Below are 25,161 nucleotides of genomic sequence, written 5' to 3' on the forward strand. Positions count from 1 at the left end.
AAGTGCGCGCGTAGGTTATGTACGGTTTATTGTTTTTAATAGTGTATGGATATCCAAGATATGAGTCGCCATTTTACACAACAATCTAAACTGAATAGCCTTCCGCTAAATGCTCATCCCATAAATGCTTCTTCGTCTCTACCTTTACACGATGTATTAAGGATGCATAAAAATTGTACGTAACAGGAATAATCAAAATTGTAATGTTTGTACTATTTTCGGAGGATATCAGCCCGCTAAAGGAAAGTAAATTTTATTATTTATAGAATAAAACGCTTTGAAAGAGTATACTTCATGACTTAATACAAAACATAGGGGTCTGATAAAAAGAATACCGGGTTTGACACTATAAAAAGAAAACTACAACACATCATTCCGGCTTATAATCTTCTTCGAAGAGTTCCCTTGTGAAGCCAGGCACTTTATTCAGCGACGTTTCCATAAATGGGACCATTCATGGAACTCCTCTTATGGGATAGCGAGCAGCTATCTTGAACTTCTCCAACGTCTTGAAATCTTGTCCGTTTTAAGTGCGATCTGATTTTTGGATCAAGGTAAAAATCGGAAGTGTTTAGATCTGGGGAGTGTAGCGGTTTTTGAAACTGGGGAATGTTATACTTGGTCAGAACCTGTTGCCCAACATGCACCGAATGGGCATGTGCGTTGTCATTGTGGAGTTGCTTCTCATCGGACGCATGCCATAACACGTCACGGTAGTTTACTGTATGACCAGATGAAGCATAATCATGGAGAATAATGTCTCTGCAGTTGAAAACTCAACAATGTCTTTACATCGTTCCGATTCATTTGTGCTTTCTTCTGTCTCGGAGAAGTTGGGGTCTTCAATTATGAAGACTGAGACTTGGTTTCAGGGTCATAGCCATAGGCTACCCCTACTCATCCCTAGTTCTCAGAACGTTTTCGTCTTCTTCGACATGATGTAGGAAAACCTGCTCAGCTGAAACCCGATCATCATTTGCTCAACTGAAAGCAGTTTTGGCACACGTTTCATTTCCAAATCGTCAATGAGAATGTACTGAATTGAACCGTAACGAATGTTTACCTCCTCCGACTTCACACGGGCGGTGATTCGATGGTCTTTCCAAACAGCTCCTAAGTACATCTCCCACATTTTCATCACATTTGCCGGATGCGGATCTAACAGAACCTGAGCCAGTGTCGATATTTTGTTGGTCATCTTGGAAACATTTCAATCAGTCGTACACTCCTATCCTGCTAATATACTTCCTCCATCTTGCGTAGGGCTCTGCGCAGGCAGCGCCAAACTTTTTGTGTATGATCGTTTGAAGGGTATTGTGAAAGCATGCATGTAACAGGGTGAGAGAATGTGCGAATACTAGGGAAAATATACTGGCAAAGCAAATGGTATGGCACATGCTCACAGGCACACACATACATGCACATGCACACGTATATATACATATGGTACTTCTTCTAAGAGAAAATTGGAAGGTATTACTTATAAGTAGATTTACCTGAAATGAACGTAGGAGGGTGAAACGTATTTTGCCAATGTAGAGTGTCTTACGCTATATTTTGCAAAAGCGAGAAGTGTCAAAAACAGAGAAATACCACATAAAAACAAAATGGATGTGCCAAAACCTGTTGCAGAGTAGGAAAAAATGAAGACTTTGGAGGAATGTCAAAAGGTCAGTAATGAGCGGGTAACACCACAAAGCAGGGTGATAACTATAAAGAGAAACTTGATAAAGTTCAAAGGGAAGAAATAATTGTGACCAAATGTGATATAACAATGTCAGGTGGCGTAAAATCTAATGAAAACATGCTTATATTCCATATCATCAAGGGTATAAGGATGGCTTTATATTTATATATATATATATATGTATATATATATATGTATATATGTATATATATATATGTATATATATATATATATATATATATATATATATATATATATATATATATATACATATATATGTATATATATATATGTATATGTATATATATATATATATATATATATATATATATATATAATATATATAAATATATATATAAATATATATATATATATATATGTGTGTGTGTATATATATATATATATATATATATTATATATATATATATCTGTCTAATTGGATCAATGTGCTCAACAAGAAAGAGTATAGATCTCGTTAGTTGGTACTGTGATGTATTATGCAGTTGGCAGCATTAATTTAAAGGAACATAAATTCTTTGGAGTGAATTTAAAAAAAGAAATGGCAGTCAATCTTAAGAACTATGCATCTTAGGTAATCACGAACGCATGTTCCAACATCTTTATCAGTTTGTTATTTCTGTCAGTGACAACTGCGAATATTCCAAACTGCCAATTAAATAACTCCGACAACATATTTGTAAAACAACAAAAGAATAAAGAAAAAAACACACAGAAGCAAACACAAATGTATAGTCGTTCATACACGCATACGCATAAAATCCATTCATGCATAAAGTCTACCCACATAATTAAGCAGACCTATGAAACATGCACACATATAAACATGAGCGCGTAAATACAGACGTTCACCAATATGCGTAGCGTGGAACACGAGGTATCCGTTTTTATACCTGTGTATATGTGTGAATGTTGTGTACGTGTGTATACACACAAAGACACACACACATATGTTGGTTCGTAGAAGATTGTCCAATGTTCTTGATAGGTTTCTTCTTATACTTTATTTCTATTCCTAAACAGTCAAAGCATCTCAAATTATCAAACATCTTTACCTAATGGAATCAGGTTATGATATTCGTTTTGCTCAAACATACTGAAATCAATACCAATTGTGTTAACAGTTTCTCTTTTTTTCATATTATTTCAGAAACACACGACCTCGAACGCCATGAGACCGGTTTTTCATATCCATGAAAGAGTCACACTCTCCTTTACTCCATAAATCTCAATCTTCCAGACTTTCAGTCTCTCCTTCTCTCCCTATCCCCGCCTCTCTCCTGCTCTTCAGTACGTTAAATTAGTTTGCAGTACGAGCCTATATACCTCGTCTGCGTCTCGTTTATTGAATTATAAATCTTCCAATCTTAAAATCTCTCCCCTTACTTTTGCATCTTTCTATCCCCCCCTCTCTCTCTCTATGTATGAATCTATTGTATCACTATATTTAGCTATCTATGAAATTTATATATTTATATATACGTATACATATATAAGTTTATATATTCGTTTTGTAAGTTTCTTAATGTGAATTTGTGTGTTGAAACAGATATTATTGTATTTGGGGATGGTCATGTTGCCAGTGTAGCCAATAAAGACACACGCACTATATATTTGGTGTTCATTGCTTCAGCTTTATTTTTATATTAATGCCATTTCGGCCAGATTTCTTTTGTCACACTTCTGTGACCTCATCAGTGGTCCTTTGCTTTCTTTTTTGTGTGCCTTTCTAAAGAATGATAGGCTATTTTGTATACATATTGCATGTGTCTTTATTTGCGGATGCATATATCTCTGTGTGTGTCTATGTTTAGTATGTGTGTGTGTGTGTGTATGTATATAAACATGACCATCCCCAAATACAACAGTATATATATATATGTTTAAATTTATATGTAAGTCTATATGTGTGTGCATCTACATATATATATATATATATATATATATATATATATATATATATATATATATATTTATATATATACACACACTAACACATACGAACAGACACAAACACACTCACATAAATATATTCGCATGTGGGAGGGAGCACGTGGCTGGTTTCTGCGTTAGTCTGTACATACGTATTATATACATGTGTACTTACATACACACACATGCATATATGTGTGCGTCTGTGTGTGAACATGCGTAATCACCAAGCTATAAAACTACCTAACTGAGTATGTATGAGTGTAGAAGCATGTATGCATATGTGTGCGTGTGTATCAGTATACACATACCTCTCTAAGCATGTATGGAATTATCTATTCATCATAGAGTATTACAAGTTATTGGTTGCTCTGTGTAAATCTTCTCATAATCTAGCTTTCAACTATCAACAATAAAGCCAATACGTCTATAGGTCAACTCTTTAAACATGCCAGCTAATAAATTTAAGTCCAATTTATTAAAGCTCAACCACTAACAAGATGCGGTGAAAAAATCGATGAATTATTTGCTATTAAATAAATTGACGAAGATAGAATGTCTCAAACTGTAATGTTGGAAAAACTAAGCAAAACCGTCACGTATGATTTACATGAGATTTAACTGCGCAAATAATTATAAAGATAAATGCAGACTGAGTTAGGAAACTGGTGAAAAAGAGATGATAATGTCATAGAATATCATCGACCAATAAGCATCTGGCTTTTGGTCAGTGGCATATTTATAGAGTTCGTGACCAACATATCATTCAGAAACTGATTGGTAAATACGTAGTGAGTGATCGACATATTTGCTAGTTGGCAAAGATACATAAAAAAGCGTTGAAAATTAAACAAACTTAATTGCATATTGCATAGTTTCGCTAAAACCGCACAGCTGGTTTAAACAGTAGATGCTACGTTAAACACCATGCATGGTTTCATACACTAATGGATCTTTAGAGAAGGACCACCTTCCAGTTGCTGTGCCTGCTGAGATATTGTAGACAACTTTCCATCAAATCTCATCCATAAGTTATAGTCTTAAAAGTGGAAGCACATACTCAACTGTATACATTCACATGTAGATACACATGAGAAGGTAACGGTTACAAGGGCTTTAATTCGGGATCAAATAAAACCAACTTCACGATGTTGACAATGACGTTGTCCTCTGACAACACAGCAACCACCTCTAACACCACCACTAACACCCTCACTTCAACAACCATTTTATTTCATCATTATTGCTAAATAACAAAAACAAAACCAACTAAGCTTGCTGCTATGTTCCTTAAATAGAAACAAGAAGCTACGTTTGCTCCTGTCAAATATTTGAACATTTGATTTATCAGACTGACCGGAAACCACAAATATTATAGAGAATAGGATAAATACAGTTTCGCTCTTGTCTATAGGAAACAGGTTTCTTTTAAGCGATTTAATGTAAGGAATGGCAATAAGCTAACATTTAAGAAAACTGTGGTGACTTAAAAGAGATATAATGTTAGTTACTGTCTCAAATAATTTGATGAATTCGGCGAATGTTTTAGTGGAAAACTAGAATGCTATAACGATATAAATGTAAATGGACTGCATAAAAAAGAAATAAGCATTAACATAACGATGGGAGCATGAATAAACTGGCAGGGCACATGAGCAAGCGTTGTTCACACAAACAATGCACCGTCGGAAATATATTCTTCTACACATTCGTCATTATCAACTCGTCAGCGCCAACTTCAAATTCCTTATTATCAGACTCGATTATGCATCGTCTATTTCGATTTCCTCATCGTCAACTTTAATATTGTCATCGTCAAGTTACGTGTCTCCATTTTAAGATGTAGCGAATATATATATTTTTTATTAGGAAGAGATATTGATATTAGTGATTAATTGAATCAACTATAAAAGTATGTAAACATTAAAATAGTTCGTGGAGGATAATAAGCTTTGGACGATAACATTTTTTTCGCAACGCATATTACATTATGTATATATGCATATGCATACATACAAACATATATGTGTATATATGTATATAGATCCACACACTCATCCAGCCCCATTCCCACATCTATATACGCACACTGACCTTTACCTAGTACAGTAGATATAAAACTACTCATACTATATGCATATATACGCAACAAGAAGAAAAGGAAATATAACCAGTTTTAAACTTTTATTCCATATTCCTATTTATTAAGTCTTTTAGCATATTAAAATAAATTCAGCAACCATTTACGGGAATCAAATTCAGCCCCGAAACGATCAAAAATTCTGCATACGTAAATAAGGAAACACAAGCTTTGTCTCAATAATATTTTATCTCTGTAGAGTATATAGTACATTCCGTGCGTATAATGAACGCATATATATTTACGACAATGGATGGTGCAATATTTTTTATTATACACAGCTTCTAATGTTCTACATGCAGTTTTAATGCTAAATACAATTCATTTATGATCCTGCCACCAGAAAAGACTAATGTGAATGTCTGTACAATATGTGTGTGTGTATGTGTGTATGTGTGTATGTGTGTGTGTGTGTGTGTGTGTGTGTGTGTGTGTGTGTGTATCAAATCCTCCTTGCTGCAGTTACGATATTTCAAAGGGCAATGATGTAATTGAGACAGCTGACAACATAATCGAGACTGATGGTAAGGAAAATGACATTGACGAATTTGAAGTTGACGTTGATGAGATAAGAAGTGACGATAGGACTTAGCAGGAGGAAACCTCTATGAATAATGCAGTAATTTTTGTCTACTTTATACTGTATTGTACAACCTGTTAAATGTATATATTAATAGATGAGCATCGTCTGGATAATCTCGATACTTTTGATTTCCAGACCTGCATCACATTCACACTTAAAATTAGGCCACATCGTCACCTCTCTGCGAAATGCTGAAAACATTCGACCAAATATTCATTCTTATTTCAGTTCATTGAACAATCAACAACGCATTGTTGGCAATTTTGAAAGAAATTCAGCCCTCAATCCGTGCATCTATCCATCAATTTATGCATCCATCTACCCATCATTTAAGTGTTTCAGTAAGTTGACTTCATCCATGCTGCAGTGCCGCCTTCAATGGGTTTTTCGTCGAAGAAATCGCCCCCGGGACGTCTTCCTTATCAGCTTAGTACTTATTCTGTCGGTCTCTAGTGCCGGACCGCTAAGGAACCGGGACCTAAACACACCAACATCTGTTGTCAGACGATGTTGGCGAGACAAACAAACACAAGTAAATATTCATGCACCAAGTTCTCTCAAACAAACATGCATACTCATGCATCTGTGTAATTATATGTATAAATATATATAATATTGTGTGAGTGTTAGTGTGTGTGTGTGTGTGTGTATGTGAATACACGATATTCAGGTATACATATATATGTATAAACGTACATGTCCTGTTGTTTAGAGTATTGAAAATAATATCACCAGATCGTGGCTTCGATTCTCAGAACAGCTGTGTGTTGTATTCTTGAGCAAAGCAATGTATTTAACGTTGCTCGAGGCAACTCATAAGAGAAAGGAATCCACTGATCTGCACATACATACATACATACATACACATATACATACATACATACATACATACATACATACATACATACATACACACATACATACATACATATAAACAGACAGACAGTCAGACAGACGCACACGTACAGTTTTCGTTTCTAATATATGTATTTGTGTGATAATGTATTCTAGTCCAATTCTTTACTGTTCGTTTTAATCCAGGTACATGCAATTGTATGAATTAAAAGATTAATTTACACGTGAAACGAGATTTGTTTGTAAATATAAATGCTAGTGGACACTTTACACAAGCTCTCAGTACGCATGTTGAACATAATAATGTTATTCATTGTGAATTTAACAGAAACTTGATAACATATAGCGGAAAGCGCATGTGACGGCGAGCTGGCAGAACGGTCAGCACACCGGGTGAAATCATTTGTGGTATTTCGTTCGCCGCTGCGTTCTGAGTTCAAATTCCGCCGAGGTCCACTTTGCTTTTATCCTTTCGGGGTCGATAAATTAAGCACCAGTTTTGCACTTGGGTCGATATAATCAACTTAATCCGTTTGTCTGCTCTTGTGTGTCCCCTCTGTGTTTAGCCCCCTGTAGGTAGTAAAGAAATAGGTATTTCGTCTGTCTTTACGTTCTGAGTTTAAATTCCGCCAAGGTCGACTTTGCCTTTCATCCTTTTGTGGTCGATAATTAAGTACCAGTTACGCACTGGGGTCGATGTAATCGACTTCATTCCTTTGTCTGTCCTTGTTTGTCTCCTCTATGTTTAGCCCCTTGTGGGCAATAAAAAATAAGAAAGTGCATATGAACATATTGCAGTTGAGTTTACTTGTTAAGTTGTGAAATTTCGAATTATTGCAGGTTTTGCGGTTCGTTGTTTTTCTGAAGTCATTAGAGTGTGGGGCAAAATACACTGCAGTGTTTACGTCTAGCATACTAATATATTCTGAATTTAGACAAGAGCAACTCCCGCTACATTTTTAATTCATTTTGAGTCGAAATGTATATTCATTGACCTATATGGTACCGACTTAGCTCTCCCCGTATGTAACTCTGTGACAAATTTAGCAATTGAGGCTGGAGGGTTTTTACCTTCATTTTTACCTTCGACGACTGGCTCAGGATGATGTTCATACCAGTAAGCAGGAGTGCCGATTTTGTAGTGTTTGCATATTTTCCAATGTAAATACTGTCCTAACCTACCGTGGCAATATTTGTCTTCGTCAAGAGTGTCGTAGAATGTGAATTTAGGGTCAGAATCATTTTGAAGAATGTTAAACTTGTAGTTTTCGATAAGCATGTTTTCATCTTTTGCCGCCATTATGAAATATTCAGTCTCTGCTTTCAATTCTGAGCTTCTCAGCCACTAATGGGTCATTGCTTGGTCTACATCAGCATTTCGGCTTCGAAGTCTATGCTTCCCACAGAGAGGCTCCTGGATCCACAGCTCCTCAATTTGTTTCTGTCAGTTCTCTTTCGATGTCTGTTTGATCCGTTTTGTCTTTACGTTGTAGTGGTTTCAGGTTCTTCATCTAATTCAGGATTAATACCAAGATTCCTTGCGAATTTGCAAGCTTCCTTGACAATAGAACATGAGTTTTTGCTCCTTTCCAGTTGGCACACAAGCCACTGGATAAGTACTTGTTCATTGCTATTGTGGAGTCTTCTTCCCTCATTAACTCTAGGTAAGTACAGACGGACAACGTCTCCTTTTTGTTTGTGCAGGTTCTTAGATGTTAGTAGCTTTCTTGTCTCCATGTCCAGGCGTTGGAGCTCTGTAAGTTTCCAGTTAATAATGTTAAGACTGTATTGGATAACTAGAAGTGTCCGGGTGTTAATGGCTTCGATGCGAATTTTGGGGTTGAGTTCAGTTTTTAGTACGAGTCGTATTCTCCTGTAATACTTTCGTATTTTCCCTTCATAGTAGCATGTTGTATACTATCATCGTTTATCCCCAACTTTTTATAGCTTTCTTGTAGGTCAAGTCCCTTAATGATGGTCTCGGTATCTAAATTAATAGAAACTGTTTGCTTGAGATTGCCTGTTATAAAAATTGCTTTAGCACACTTACCAAGGCCAAAATTCATTTCCGATGTCATTGCTGAACTCTTTAACAGTTGTTAACAGCCCTACTAGCTATTCCTCATTTCTAGAAAACAGCTTCAGGTTGTCCATATAAAACAAAACAGATGATTTACTACAATATTATACAGTTTTAATCATACCCTGTGTTACTCAGTTCTTTTACGAGTCTGATTAGTGCCATGTAGTGGAGATAGGGAATCACCTTGAAAGATGCTTCGTTTGATGTTGATGTTGTTAAATTGGCTCATCCCATTACAATGGTTTAGAAAGAGACGTGTATTCCACTTGGCCATACTACCGTGTAAGAAAATTGGAGACGACGTGAGAAATCTTGTATGTCTCAAGCTCCTTGAGTAGCCAATGATGTGGAACATTATGAGACGCTTTTCTGTAGTCTATCAGTGCCATACTCAGGTTCTTCTTGTTGCTCCGGCAAATCTTTACAATCATTTTATGTATGAGTAATTGATCTTTGTATCCATTGGAATTCCTTTTACAACCTCTTTGAGCTTGTGAAGGTTCTGTTCCAAGTAAGTGTATATTCTTTCGGTTAGTATGGATGTAAGATCTTGTAGGTGGTGTTGAGACATGTTATTGGTTGGTAATTCTTTGGATTTTTCGTGTCTTCAATGTTTGGTAGGATGTAAGGATCATGTAGGTGGTGTTGAGACATGTTATTGGTTGGTAATTCTTTGGATTTTTCGTGTCTTCAATTTTTGGTAGAAGGTGTATAGTTCCTCCGGTTAGTCAGGCAGGTATTTGCTCTGGGTGCTGGATGCAGCAACATTTTGGTGTTCTTCCGTTAATAAGTTCAGACAGGGATCCTTCCCACTCCTGGGGTTTTTCATTTGTGAGACTTTCTAAGAACACATCTTTGCTCTTCTGCTCTGCTCTTCAAATTCATACAGTCTCACTTTCTCACCTTCTATCAAGTGAGCTTAGGCATTATATTCTTTTATTGTTGCTCCATATCTTCTTCAAGAACTCTTTAATTTCCTCAGTCTTAGGCGGATCCTTTACTTCTATCTTGCTTATGCCAATTTCCCTATAAAACGTTTTTGCATCCGTCTTGAATACCTTGTTTTGTCGATAAAATTTGATTCTTTCGTCATAACTTCTTAGCCGTTTATATTTTTGCCTGAATACAATTGCACCATACGGAAAACCTGTGCTGCAACTGCCCATAACATCAATTGCAAGGAATGCAAGGCAGGAAAGGCAAGGACAGTAATGATTCTAAGGTATCCGAAAGATCAGAACATCCGATAAAATTCCCCCTCCCCCGCAAATGTATGAACAGGGAGGAAATGGAAAGCGGAAGAGGCAGTAAACAATGAGATCGGAAAGCTAAGACATACCGATATAGTCGGAGTGATGCAAGAAGAAAGAGCCGGTCTAAGGTTGCACAACTTCAAGCCATTTTGCATGAGCAGTGTAAAAGCAATGAAAGGAGCAGTCGTACACACACTGAGAAAGGAGGAAAAAGGACATAAAACCACGTCTTCAAAAAAAGTATACGAGAAAGAGAAAAGATGGAAGAGATACTGGGAGCTGGAAGTTTTTCATGCGATATAATCACATACTTTTTAGACATTGCAGCCTTTTGAATTATGTTACACACACTTGTATAGGACGAATTCATTATTTCAGTTATCGTTTCTTAATATATTTATGACGAGGAAATCGAGTAATCCACTAGATATTTCCTCATTGACATGGAGTGAAGTAGTTATTTCCCAATAATAATTTCTAGTGACACCCCGTATGATCATATAGAAAATCATTTCACTTTGTACTGTGACAAGCTCTTAGATCATATTGTCATTGGTTATCTTGCAACAAGTGCCACTTATGTCATAACCGTCATATTGCACAGTAAAGCCCTGGGTACATTATCTTGACATATCATTAGATCTCTATAATGGGGATGTTTTGACCTAGTTTGATATGAACTCACTAGAATGCAGTAAAAGAAAGAGCTTTATAATCGGTAAATCGATCTGCTAAATTCCATCAAAATACACACTACTTTATTGGAAAGGAAGTTGGGATTTGGTATTCTAGTAATATGGAATTGTATATATTTAAGGAAAATAAGATTAGCTAGTGTTGGCAGGAATGTTGTGGAATATTTTCAGTTATTTTGACCTGCGCTTAAATATCAACGACAACCGCAAACATCTGAGTTCCCCAAAATATTTACCATTACAAGGACATGTTATTATTTAACATATTATTACAGTAAAATCGGATAATTTATGTCTGTATATATCTTTCATTTATTCTATATCGAACGTTTTAGAAGATTCACGTTGCTGAGATAAATGCATTGATACCATGATGAATATTTTGATTCAACTATAGCTATGGCATAATTTGAGAATGTGGGTCTTCGCTCATATAACAATCGCTGAGAAATCACATCTGTTTTGGCCATTTGCTCAAGTTTTAAACATTAAAGATAATTATATGTATTTGATAATGAAAAGATTCGAATATTTCTTAATGTCTTATCTAAATATTTAAATATTTCCCCCATTCTTAAGGTATCTGTGATTCATAGATTTCAATCTGACGCTGCGTTATATATCATTCATTTATTCTTTGCAACTATATTCGGAATCCTTTTAACTGCAGTATTTCAGCCATTAGACTGCAGCCATACTTGAAGAACTTTAGTCGAATGAATCGACCCAAGTGCTTGAGCAGTGGGATCAATGTAATCGACTCATCCCACCTCGAAAATTTGTAGCCTTGTCCCAAAATTTAAACATTACATTTACTACTACTACTACTACTACTACTACTACTACTACTACTACTACTACTACCACTACTACAGCTACTGCTGCTGCTGCTGCTACTACTACTACTACTACTACTACTACTACTACTACTGCTGCTACTGCTGCTGCTACAGCCACTGCTACTGCTGCTGCGGCTGCTGCTGCTCTTTACTGACTCGGAGTAGAGTCAATATCTTATCCATCTAAATATATCAATTTTTATTTTGGATTATATTTCAAACAGCGATTATTATTGAACAATTCAGAATAGCGCGGGAAGAAAGTATGTCAGTTACTTAATATTTTTCTTTATTTTTGCGTCTAGCTACAAGTTTGAACTAGCTTTTTAACAAGCTTCCCCACCATCTAAACTATTGTGAACAAAACAAAAGTGCTACCAATAAATGTGAAAGCAGGAAATGCGAAAATATTTTTAAAAATCACTAATCGTCATCATCGTCAGCTGCAATTTTTTTCTGAATTATTTTTATGTGCAGTGTGAACTGCATCCTAAAATTATGCGTACAAGAAAAGTTTGGAATGAAATATTCTTCCAATCTATCTATAAACATTGCTAATCGAATATAATATCAAAGCACTCTATAAATCAGGTTTGTTAACATTAAACATCTTTACATAAATATTTTTCTCAGGTCGTTTCTCTAATTTATTTTATAAGTGATGTTTGATCTCAAATTTTGTGACAAAATTTTATTTTTCATTTAGTCTTAAAAATTTTTTTTATTTACTTTGTGTAGCGAAGCTCTCTCTTCTGTCACTCCTTCGCATAAAATCAAATTATAGCTCGTTACTGTACTTTATCATATTTTAACGTCTTAATTCAACTCACCTCACTCCATAAAATAGTAAGTGTCAATCATTATTAAATAGAACCATGATATCTTGAATAATCAAAACTGAGATATAAATGAGTTTCCGAATTAGTCAATCTTTTCTTTATATTTTTTACATACTAAACGATAGAAAATTTTGAAGAACCAAATGAAGAGTCCTCTACGTTAATTCTCAGTCTACTAGAAGTAACAATAGAGTCTCTTAATATTGCATCCAACCTATTTCTTCACTACCCACAAGGGGCTAAACACAGAGAGGACAAACAAGGACAGACACAGGGATTAAGTTGATTACATCGACCACAGTGCGTCACTGGTACGTAATTTATCGTTCCCGAAAGGATGAAAGGTAAAGTTGGCCCGGGTGGAATTTGTGCTTAGAATGTAAAGATAGATGAAATACCTATTTCTTTACTACCCACAATGGGCTAAACACAGAGAGGACGAACAAGGACAGATAAACGGATTAAGTCGATTATATCGACCCCAGTGCGTAACTGGTACTTAATTTATTGACCCAGGAAGGATGAAAGGCAAAGTCGACCTCGGCGGTATTTGAGCCGAGAACGTAACGGCAGACGAAATACGGCTACGCATTTCGCCCGGCGTGTTAACGTTTCTGCCAGCTCGCCATCATACAAAAAGGAGACGCTGCTAATGCAGTTGACTGATTCATAAAAAATTGTGAAACGATAATTGTGGAAATGATATTTATCGTTCAAATGTCTTTGAAGATATCCCTCTTTGGTCAGGAGAGATCTTGTGCAAAACAACAGCAACAATAAATATCGTAGATACAACGACAAATAACTTGTGTTGAAAGAGTGAAGTTCATTACTTAGACGTGTATCTGTCTTAATTTCGAAAATGTGAATGGCAAATTTGACACCGAAACGATATGAAATCTGAATGCAAGAAAACACTTTACGTCACGATACTCTACCATAACAATGAAGCTGACTTACTCTGATTTCAAAGTAAACTATAATAGGTTGATGACATAGCTTTTTGTAGCCATCTTAAAGTTTTTGTAGCATCTTAAAGTTTTGACGTGAATAGTATACTCCTTTACTCTCTCTTTTACTTGTTTCAGTCTTTTGACTGCGGTCATGCTGGAGCACCACCTTTAATCGAGCAACTTGACTCCGGGACTTATTCTTTTGTAAGCCCAGTACTTATTCCATCTGTCTCTTTTGCCGAACCACTAAATAACAGGGACATAAACACACCAGCATCGGTTGTCAAGCAATGCTAGGGGGACAAACACAGACACACAAGCACACACACGCATATATATATATATATATATATATATATATATATATATAATATATATATATATATATATATACATATATACGACGGGCTTCTTTCATTTTCCATCTACCAAATCCACTCACAAGATTTTAATCGGCCCGAGGCTATAGTAGAAGACAATTGCCCAAGGTGCCACACAGTGGGACTGAACCCGGAACCATGTGGTTGGTAGACAGGCTACTTACCACACATCCACTCCTGCGCCTATGGGACTCTTTAAATATTAATGAAGCGAACACATGCACTGATGTTAAGCAACAGTGTTTATTACATACTTTCTGAAACGATTTAGACAAGTATATACATATAACAGCACTTACCATATATATATATATATATATATATATATATATATATACATATATATGTGTGCACACAAATGTATGTGTGTATACGTTTGTATTCTGTTTGTATGGAATTGCGGTGTATTTATATAAGACAGAAATAATTTGTAACATCAATAACGCTACCTTACACAGTAATATATGATTTTGTTGGAATCTGCAAGATGGTGGTTATCACAGTTATTAGCTTCCGTTGAATTTATGCTTTCTCATTTCACTAGTAATAAGTGAAAGACAGGATATAATATTTTCAGATAAAATATTGTATTTCAAATATAATGCCACTGGGAAGTCATCAGATTCTCGCAAATGATATTAATTTCTAATTAACTGTCACGAAATGTGATTATGGGATTTTTCTAACATTTTTAAAGAGGTTATATTATTTGCATATTGATGCCAAAATAAATAAATAATAGAAGTGCAGTGATATATGTAATAAAATGTCAAATATTTCGTATAGTAAATGTGATTGTGCGTATGAAAGTACACCCTGACTTAACAACACGTGCTAAATATAATTAACGTAAACTAATTAGTATTTATGCTCTACCTAACAGCTCAGGAACCTTAAAATCTTTTTTATGTCTCAGCTGAATTGCCATTCCTATATTTTTATACATCTTAGATTTAGCGATCACTAGCAGAATGTATGCATACATACATACATACATACATACATACATACATACATACATACATACATACATACACACATACATGCGTTCATACATCATACTTACATACATACAAACTTACATACATACAAACATACATACATACATACAAACAAACATACATACATACATACATACAAACATACATACATACACACATACATACGTTCATACACCATACCTACATACATACATACATACAAACTACATACATACAAACATACATACATACATACAAACAAACATACATACATACATACATACAAACAAACATACATACATACATACATACGTTCATACACCATACCTACATACATACATACATACAAACATACATACATACATACATACATACACAGATACATACGTTCATTCATCATACCTACGTACTTACATACATACATGCAAACATACATACATACATACAAACATACATACATACATACATACATGCATACGTTCATACATCATACCTACGTACATACATACATACATACACACATACATACGTTCATACATCATACCTACGTACATACATACATACACACATACATACGTTCATACATCATACATACATACATACATACATACATACATACATACATACATCATACATACATACATACACACATACATACGTACATACATACTTATATATATGTATATATGTACCCGGTTAATTAGTGGTTAGGCACAGATATTGGGGATTGAGATAGGTAAATGCATTGTATGATGGACATTACAAAACAAACTTTGGTGGTAATTAGGCTGTTGATGTTTCTTTGTTTTATTCATAAGGAATACGTATGGGTGTCGTTGGCGTTGTGTTATTAGAATGCTTATGCATTAATGCTAAGTATATGATACGCATCTATTTGGTTGATTAGTATGAATTATATAGTTACATGTACATACTAAGGTTGCGAGAATTTTAGGTAAGAATAATTTTCACGTTGTCGTTAATTTTGAATATGTAATTACCATTCAAATCTTTATTTGAAGAATATTTTCGGAACGAAAGAAGGCGGCGAGCTGGCAGACACGTTAGCGCACCGGGCGAAATACTTAGCGGTATTTCGTCTGTCGTTACGTTCTGAGTTCAAATTCCGCCGAGGTCGACTTTGCCTTTCATCCTTTCGGGGTCGATAGATAGAGTACCAGTTTCGCACTGGGGCCGATGTAATCGACTTAATCCCTTTGTCTGTCCTTGTTTGTCCCCTCTATGTTTAGCCCCTTGTGGGCAATAATGAAACCTATTTTCGGAACGAATACTGTAAAGCATTATATTCTGAGGTTACACAAGACTGTTGTCATACTTGAATTATTCTCGAGGCCGATAAAATACAAAACCCGGTAGGCAAATGTAGATTAATGGAAGTGTTAGGTCGTTGATTAACAAACGCGATACTAATCGTTACGCATTATATCGGTGTTATGAAAGCACTCTTTACGTTAAATAACAGTTAAAAAATCTGGCTGTGGCTAATACAAGATCGCTTGTATTAGCCACAGCCAGATTCACCGAAAGACATTTCCCTCGGCATCCTAGAATGGTGATATAACGTTACTTACATAGATATCCATCACCAACGTTTGAAACATCCAATTCATTGGTGGTTGTATTAAATTGTTGCCATGAATAGAAAATATTATCGAACCACACCGATAAAGTGCGCAGCCAGAAATCTCAAGGTATCTCTAAATGCCTTAGTGAGGATATAACATGGGAAATTCACTGTATAATGTAATCGTCTAACAACGACTGGTTTTCAGTTCAGAATGAGAAAATCTGATACAGTACACAGTTAAAAGTAGACTTTTAAATAATTCCTGGCTGGGATGATTCATTGGCTGGGATGATTCATTGGCTGGGATGATTCGAGAAAAGGTCTCGAAAGTTTATACGAATAACTAAACTGGATACAGCGAGCAACTAAGCAGGAAGTACCATTTTCAAAATCTGATAAATTTTTAATGAATGTGTATTCCATAACATTACTAATATTTGTGGGAATGTATGAAAACCACAGGTTAAATTATATTTTCCATATATAGAAGAACAAATCAGAAATATTTTGTTATAATCACTGAATACTTTCAAATGATTTTCAGTGTCCTCCCAAAGTATAGTACTCTATTCTCACGCAATACATCTTCGTCTTTCTTTCATACTTCCCTATTCACCTTATTCCTTACTCCATGTCATCTTCCTCATCAATATATATATACATCATATATCCTTTTAACTCATCATTTCTACTATTATCACGCACACACAATCAACATTATATTCTACGTTTTTATCTCAAACCCAAATAATACTTTGTTTTCATCACTACATTATCTATTTAAATATTCGACACTGAAAAGCTATTGTTATTTCTAATTCATTCCCCAACAATACTTCTGGAATTATGTATATATTTATATGTATATCTATCTATCTATCTATCTGTATATATATATATATATAGCGAGAGAGAGAGAGAGAGAGATATGTACATATATATATATCTAAAGATATGTAAGTGTGTATATATATATATCCGTGTGTATATATATATATATGTATATATACACATGTATATATACAGATGTCAGTCTCTCACCTTCTTTCTCTCTCTCTCTTTACTTTTACTCCTTACTCTTTTACCCATTTCAGTCATCTGACTGTAGCCATGCTGGAGTACCGCCTTTAGTCGAGCAAATCGACCCCAGGACTTATTGTTTGTAAGGATAGTACTTATTCTATCGGTATCTTTTGCCGAACCGCTAGTTTACGGGGACGTAACACACCAGCATCGGTTGTCAAGCCGACGATGGCTTGACAGCAAACATATACACAGACACACACACACACACAAACACACACACACACACACACGCGCGTGCACACACACACACACACGCGCATGCACACACACACACACACACACATATATATATATATATATATACGATGGGTTTCTTTCAGTTTCGGTCTACCAAATCCACTCACAAGGCTTTGGTCGGCCCGCGGGTATAGTAGAAGACATTTGCCCAAGTTGCCACGCTGAGGGACTGAACCCAGAACCATGTGGTTGGTAAGCAAGCTCCTTACCACACAGCAACTCCTACGCCTAAATATATAAACATAGGAATGCTTACACACACATATATATATCGTCATATATATATATATATATATATATATATATATAACTTTCAGAAATATCATTTGAATGAATTAAAAGTAACAATAGATTTAAAGTGAGGAATAGACAATTGAATGTTTATTGATAAATACATATATAACACTCACACATACACACACAAACACACACACACATACACATATATGTATATATATATATGCACACTCATATATATCTAAATATAAATACATATATATATACATATATATATATATAAATATACATGTACACACACATATATATATAGTCACATATATATATAACAAACACACATATATATATATATATACACACACATACACACATAAGTGTACAAATATAAATCTGTATGTATGTATGTATAGATATATATGTATATATTTATATTTTTTTAATAAATATACATATATATAGATACGTGCATATATATACATACATACATATATACATACATATATATATATATATATATATATATATATATATATTATATATATAATATATATATATATATATATATATATATATACATTTTATCAGACAGTGGATTGACATGAATATCTTTGCAAACAAAATTGGATATAGATACACCCATACACACATAGACACAGACACACTTTCAACAATCTCTTTGACTCGATGATAATTATCTTGAGACAAACACATTCCACATATATTTCAAGTATTTATCCTGCAAGATAATATATTTTGGTATTCAATAAAATAAAATTTCAAAGTGCTTTTATTTTAATAAATATTTACAAAAAACACAGTAATAGCTTAATTTATTTGTTTATTACACATGATTAACTATGAAAGGCTAACAAAAAGAAATATTTTATCTCAAGTTGTTCAATGTCTCTCAGAATTATGAATGGAAACTGGGTAAATAATATATATATATATATATATATCGGAACTAGTGCTGTTCATTTACACATGAATGATGACATCCTTGATATATTATTTCGGAGTTCAATCAATTTTCAATTTTATAATTTCTATCCGTGAAAATATTAATGAATAATATTTAATCACAATCAAAATCTTTCTGCATTAATACAGTTTAAAAAATGTTTATTCGTTTCATCGAGTGTCTTTTATTTGTTTAAGTTATTGGAGTGCGGTTATATTTACTGAAATGCCACCTTCCCTTCTTTATGATGATGATGTTAACATTTTAAATTATTTTCAGGAGAGCTGGAATTTAATAGGATAGAAAAACCAGCCGCGACCACACCATTGCATTGTGAGCCTTTGTACATGTTTAGTAATCTGAAACTGCTTGTGTCTTGGATGTGGTTAAATGTTGATGCACTTGACCCACAGAAGCCTGTTGCATATCCACCTCACTCTCTCTCTCTATATATATACATACATATATATATATATATATATATATTATATATATATATATAATATATATATATATACATATATATATATATTATATATATATAATATATATATATATATATATATATTATATAATATATATATATGTATATATATATATATTATATATATATATATATATATATTATATTATATATATAATATATAATATATATATATATATAATATATTTATATATATTATATATATATATATATATATACATATATATATATTGGTAAAAACAGTAAGATGACAAAAGAGAGAAAGAGACTTCAATATTATGTAAATAGAGGAAATTTAAATAATGAAAAAATTAATGAATTATATTTAATCACAATCAGAGTTTTATCTTGGCTATTGAATAATTGTCACATATTACTTTACAGATTCATATATATATATATATATATATATATATATATATATATATATATATATTTATATTTATATTTATATATATACATAAATATATATATATATATGTATATATAAAATATGTATGTATATAAATGTCTATGTATATGGCATAAACAGGCTTAAATAATAGTATTTACCTTCAGCCCTACAACTCTTAGTTCTATAAGCTCTTGTTATAATTCAACTCATTTCTCTCCTCATTTCCATTCTCCTTACTCTTGACTTTGCCTATTTCTCCTCATGTCATTACTCTTTCTTTCGTCCTTCTTGCACTGTTTCTACTAACATTTTTTATTCAGTATGAAGTCACGAGTTCTTACCGTCCTTATCAGTTGCAGCCAATTTTTAGAAGACTATAAAACTATCCAGTTTCTCACGAATTTCTCTTCTTTCAACTTTTCTCCTGTAAAAACATTGTCACCGAAACTATGATTTTTTCCAATTTTCAGGGCAAATTCACAGTAATCTTTCTATCAATTTTGCTACATACACGTATATATATGTGTATCTATGAATATATACACACATATATATATATATATACATATGGACTTATATATATATTAAAACACACATCCATATACCTATATGTATATATTATATATATATATATATCTCGAGAGAGATAAAAAGATAGAAAACGGCAGAGAGAGAGGGAGAGGAACGGTGATGCACGTATATTACACATGTGTAAATATATATGTGTTGAGGGTGAATGAGCAAAGAACTAACCTGATATTTTTGTGTTGAAAATAGTCGGTGAATATCTGTAATACTGATACATTTCTGAGGTCACTTCACGATTTCATTTGCGATTGGTTTACTGGAAAAGAGATGAAATACATCGGTATTAAATACATCAAAAGAAGTGTTGATGATTTGATAAAATTACCAACATTACTAAGACCACCACCATTTCATTCGAAAATATATATTTGAATAAGAGCCAAGAGCATAGACACATTATTGCAAGATGTTTAGATACGGTATAGGGTTAATATGATATATATATATATATATATATATATATATATATATACACACACACACATATATATATATACATATGTATACATATATATATATGCATATGTATCCTCTCATATACATACACACGCATATACATTCATACTTACCTATGTACATTCATTCATACATATACATATATATATGTATATATGTATCTGTCTATCTATCTATTTTTTCTATGTATCTATCTTTCTATCTATCTCTATATATGTATGTATGCATGTATCCATATATATATATATATATATATATATATATATATATAATATATATACATATCAAGAAAGTAGTAAGTGTAAGTTTTTGAAGAAAGGAACTCTAATCTACACACATAATGACCGAAATTCTGTTTGTTACTTGGTAAAAACCGGTTAAAAAAGTGTGTTAAACTTTGCCACATTCTGAAACGGATGGGAAAGCAGTTTCTGTTCAGTACATATTTGAATCCGTTCTCTCCATATCCATATTTATCACCCCTTTTCTGAAACAAGCGCAAACCCAAACGTAACTTTTGTACGAACAAATTAGTCTTCTGTAGTCAGTGATTTATATTATGTCATAATCTGTGATCCATGGAAACGTTAGTTACAGCATTTTAGGAAACAAATCACTGATTTACTGTGTTTTTAACTGGCCCATCTTTAATAACAATACCTTACGTGATGGATATCAAGTTAGTGAAAGGACTCCTTTTTAAAAGATCTGGTTTTCGCTATTCCGTGTGTAGTCTTTGGTACAGTTAGGTATAATTGAAAAAGGAGAAATGACTTCACTGGTAGTTCTAATCAATGTAACTTTCTAATAAGCAAATCTTGCTGTTTGCTTCTTAGATCTAGTAAGTTCTTTCTTAACTTTGGTGGGGAAACTTTATTTAAAATTTCCTTTTAACTTTTCTGGAGATTTTTTCCTCGCCATCGTCGGTGGTGATTTTCAAACCGACCTCAGGTAGTGTTGTGCTGTGTGATTATATATATATAACAAAAGACGAAGACAGATGGCGTACAAAACAAACAGATGTATTAGTATAATGCTCAGGAATAGAAAAAGTCTTTTACGTTTCGAGCCTACGCTCTTCTACAGAAAGGTACACAAAAAAACAAGGAGATAAACAAGGAGAGAAAAAAATGTGTGTAGTGGGTAGAACATAAGAGATTTGGGTGTATCTGGTCTGGGGTTGGGGTTTGTTAGTAAGTGTGGGAGTGAAGGAGTGTTTATGAGCAAGTGCTGAAAGAAAATAGTGAATGGTAAATTCAAGATAATTGATTGAGGGTTGAGTATGCAGTAAATAATATACATATATATGCGTTTTATGTGTGTGTGCACAGATGCCACTTGCAAGTGTTGCATGCGATGGTACAATATATGTTCGTGTGCGTTTGTGTTCGTGCGAGTTATGTGTTTGTGAGGTAGTGATTCGAACAGGTTAGTAAAACCAGTGACGTTTAACAGAAGGTAAACACGCGTACATGCAAACATACATGTACACACACACATACGCACATGCATACATACACATGTACATGCAAATACACATAACATGCATGTATATATACAGGGGTTGGACAAAATAATGGAAACACCTAGTATCATAGCATCAAAATTTTGAAATATCTATAAAAACGTCAAAATCTTTTCATTTTTATGTTTTTTGATTTATTATTAATTTTGTTTAATATGCTTTGCTAAATTTGCTGTTTCTTTTCAGACACCATCAGAAAAGGGTAATGGAAATTCATTAACTTGACAGATATATAGGACTTTCAAAGAGGTCAAACTGTTGGTACTCGTATGTCAGACGCTAGCATAACGAAAACAGCCGAAATGCTTGTTATATCAACAAGTACTGTCTAGAAAATAATGACAGCATTTGAGAAAGAGAGAAAAAGCTCCTCGTCGTAACAAAATTCCGGAAGAAATCAAAAACTTTCAGATAGGGACCGTCGGACTATTACGCGAATTGTTAGAAAGGATAACAAAAATACACCTCCCAGAATTACTGCAGAGCTTAACGACCACCGCGAGAATCCAGTTTCCAGAAAAACTGTTCGCCGGGAGCTGCACAAAGCTGGATTTCATGTAAGGGCTGCAATCAGAAAAACCACTACTTTCAAAAACAAAAGTTGTAAAGCGTTTAGAGTGGAGTAAAAACCTACAGAATGTTCTCTAGAGCAATGGAAGTATGTTATTTTTCTCGGACCAGTCATCCTTTACCTTATTTCCGACCACCGTCCGAGTATACGTGTGGAGACAGCCAAAGGAAGCAATTGATCCAGACTGCATTATTCCAACTGTTAAAAATGGATGATCTGGGGATCCTATATTTTGGAAATCCACCGGCCCAATAGTTTCCCTTCATGGCAAAATTAATAGTCATGACCAAATTCATCCTGTTGTGGTGGAATAGTTTCCTTCACAATCTCTCAGGATGGTAATGCACCAATTCACACAGCTGAAGTTGTTATTGAATGGCACGCGAAAGATACTAGTGAAGTTGAACATCTTATCTGGCGACCACAGTCCCCAGATCCCAATGTTATTGAACATTTATTGTGCATTTAGAAAAATAAATAAGGAGTCGATATCCTTCACCATCATCACTACAAGAACTAGAGACTGTTTTAGCTGAAGAATGGACAAAAATTCCTTTGGAAACAATCGAAACTTTGTACGAGTCTATACCACCTAGAATTCAAGCTGTAATTACTTCCAAAGGCGGTCCTACCCCATATTAAAATAAATTTGTTTGAAATTTTAGTGTTTCCATTATTTTGTTTCAACCCCTTTACATACATATAAAATTCATAACATATTTCTATATACGGTCATATTTTTAATATACTTTGATAAATACTTGAATAAGTTCTGTCACCTAAACTATGCATTTTGTGTCACTTTTCATAACTGTCTAGGACTGTAAGAACAAATGCTATTATATGCTCTTACGCATATAAGAAAATAAAGAAAACAGCAGATGAAAATATATGTACTAAGGCGAATCGGGGCGTAGATTTTCACTGATAAATTTATTTTCTGTCTTGTGCAATTTATGATCCAACATCTTAATTATATTCAAGTAACTACAATTAGCTCATTTAATGCAGTGTGTATTAAAATTTTAGACAGAAACACTCATGATGTGAGTACTATATGCCCTTTTCAGTTAAGCATCACTATACTTGCTTAAGTAGTGATGAGAAAAATCTAATATAAATTATCGTTCAAATGTTGACATGAGATCGCCTTAAATTATTTATAATAATTCATAATAATTTGACTATTACTTGTTATAAGATGACGTCATTGAGTAATTATTCTTTGCAATTTATTCTCTAAAATGTATAAGGTATATGTGTGATATTAGTAATTATTAAATACATTTGTTAATTGCTAATAGATTTTTCAATGAGTTTTATTTTCGCCAACACTTCTGTTTAATCTGTTTGATTTCTGTATTTCATAAGATCGATAAAATATTAGTTGTTGTTTATGAGATTAGATAATTTATTCTCCGCTGAATGAAGATTACAAGATATCTTTCCGTGATGATATTGACTGCTTGCAGTAGAATGACTTTGTTGGGAGGGGATGGCGCATTCACACGTATAATTAATATTGTGCATATTAGTATTTCATAATGGTTTAAAATTTTGGCACAAGGCCAACAGTTTCGGTCGAGAGCTAAGTCGATTTAACGGAACCATGAATATCTTTAGTTTATGAAACTAAGCTTCTTGCTACCATCGATGTATAAGAATGTCCTTTTGTTATCGTAGCAACATTGTAATAGAAATATAGGTTTCTGTTTTGATATTCAACTTTTCCTTCTTCAAACTCATCAATATGGGCCCTCCTCTGTTTCTTGGTTTGAATTATTGTTGTTTCATTCT

At 33.7% G+C, this 25,161-nt stretch overlaps 1 protein-coding gene across 3 annotated transcripts in view; it reads right to left on the reverse strand.

Annotated features, from left to right (window-relative positions):
• LOC115209874 overlaps positions 1–25,161 on the reverse strand; it is an 845,616-nt gene that overhangs the window by 691,767 nt on the left and 128,688 nt on the right. For all 3 annotated transcript variants that reach the window (XR_004998167.1, XM_036500912.1, XM_036500913.1), the window contains exon 2: positions 20,978–21,068. The gene's annotated coding sequence lies outside the window, so the exon portion shown is untranslated. The remainder of the gene's footprint in view (positions 1–20,977; positions 21,069–25,161) is intronic.

This window comes from Octopus sinensis, linkage group LG3 (genome assembly GCF_006345805.1).
Source record: "Octopus sinensis linkage group LG3, ASM634580v1, whole genome shotgun sequence".
NCBI classification, from domain to species: Eukaryota; Metazoa; Mollusca; class Cephalopoda; order Octopoda; family Octopodidae; genus Octopus; species Octopus sinensis.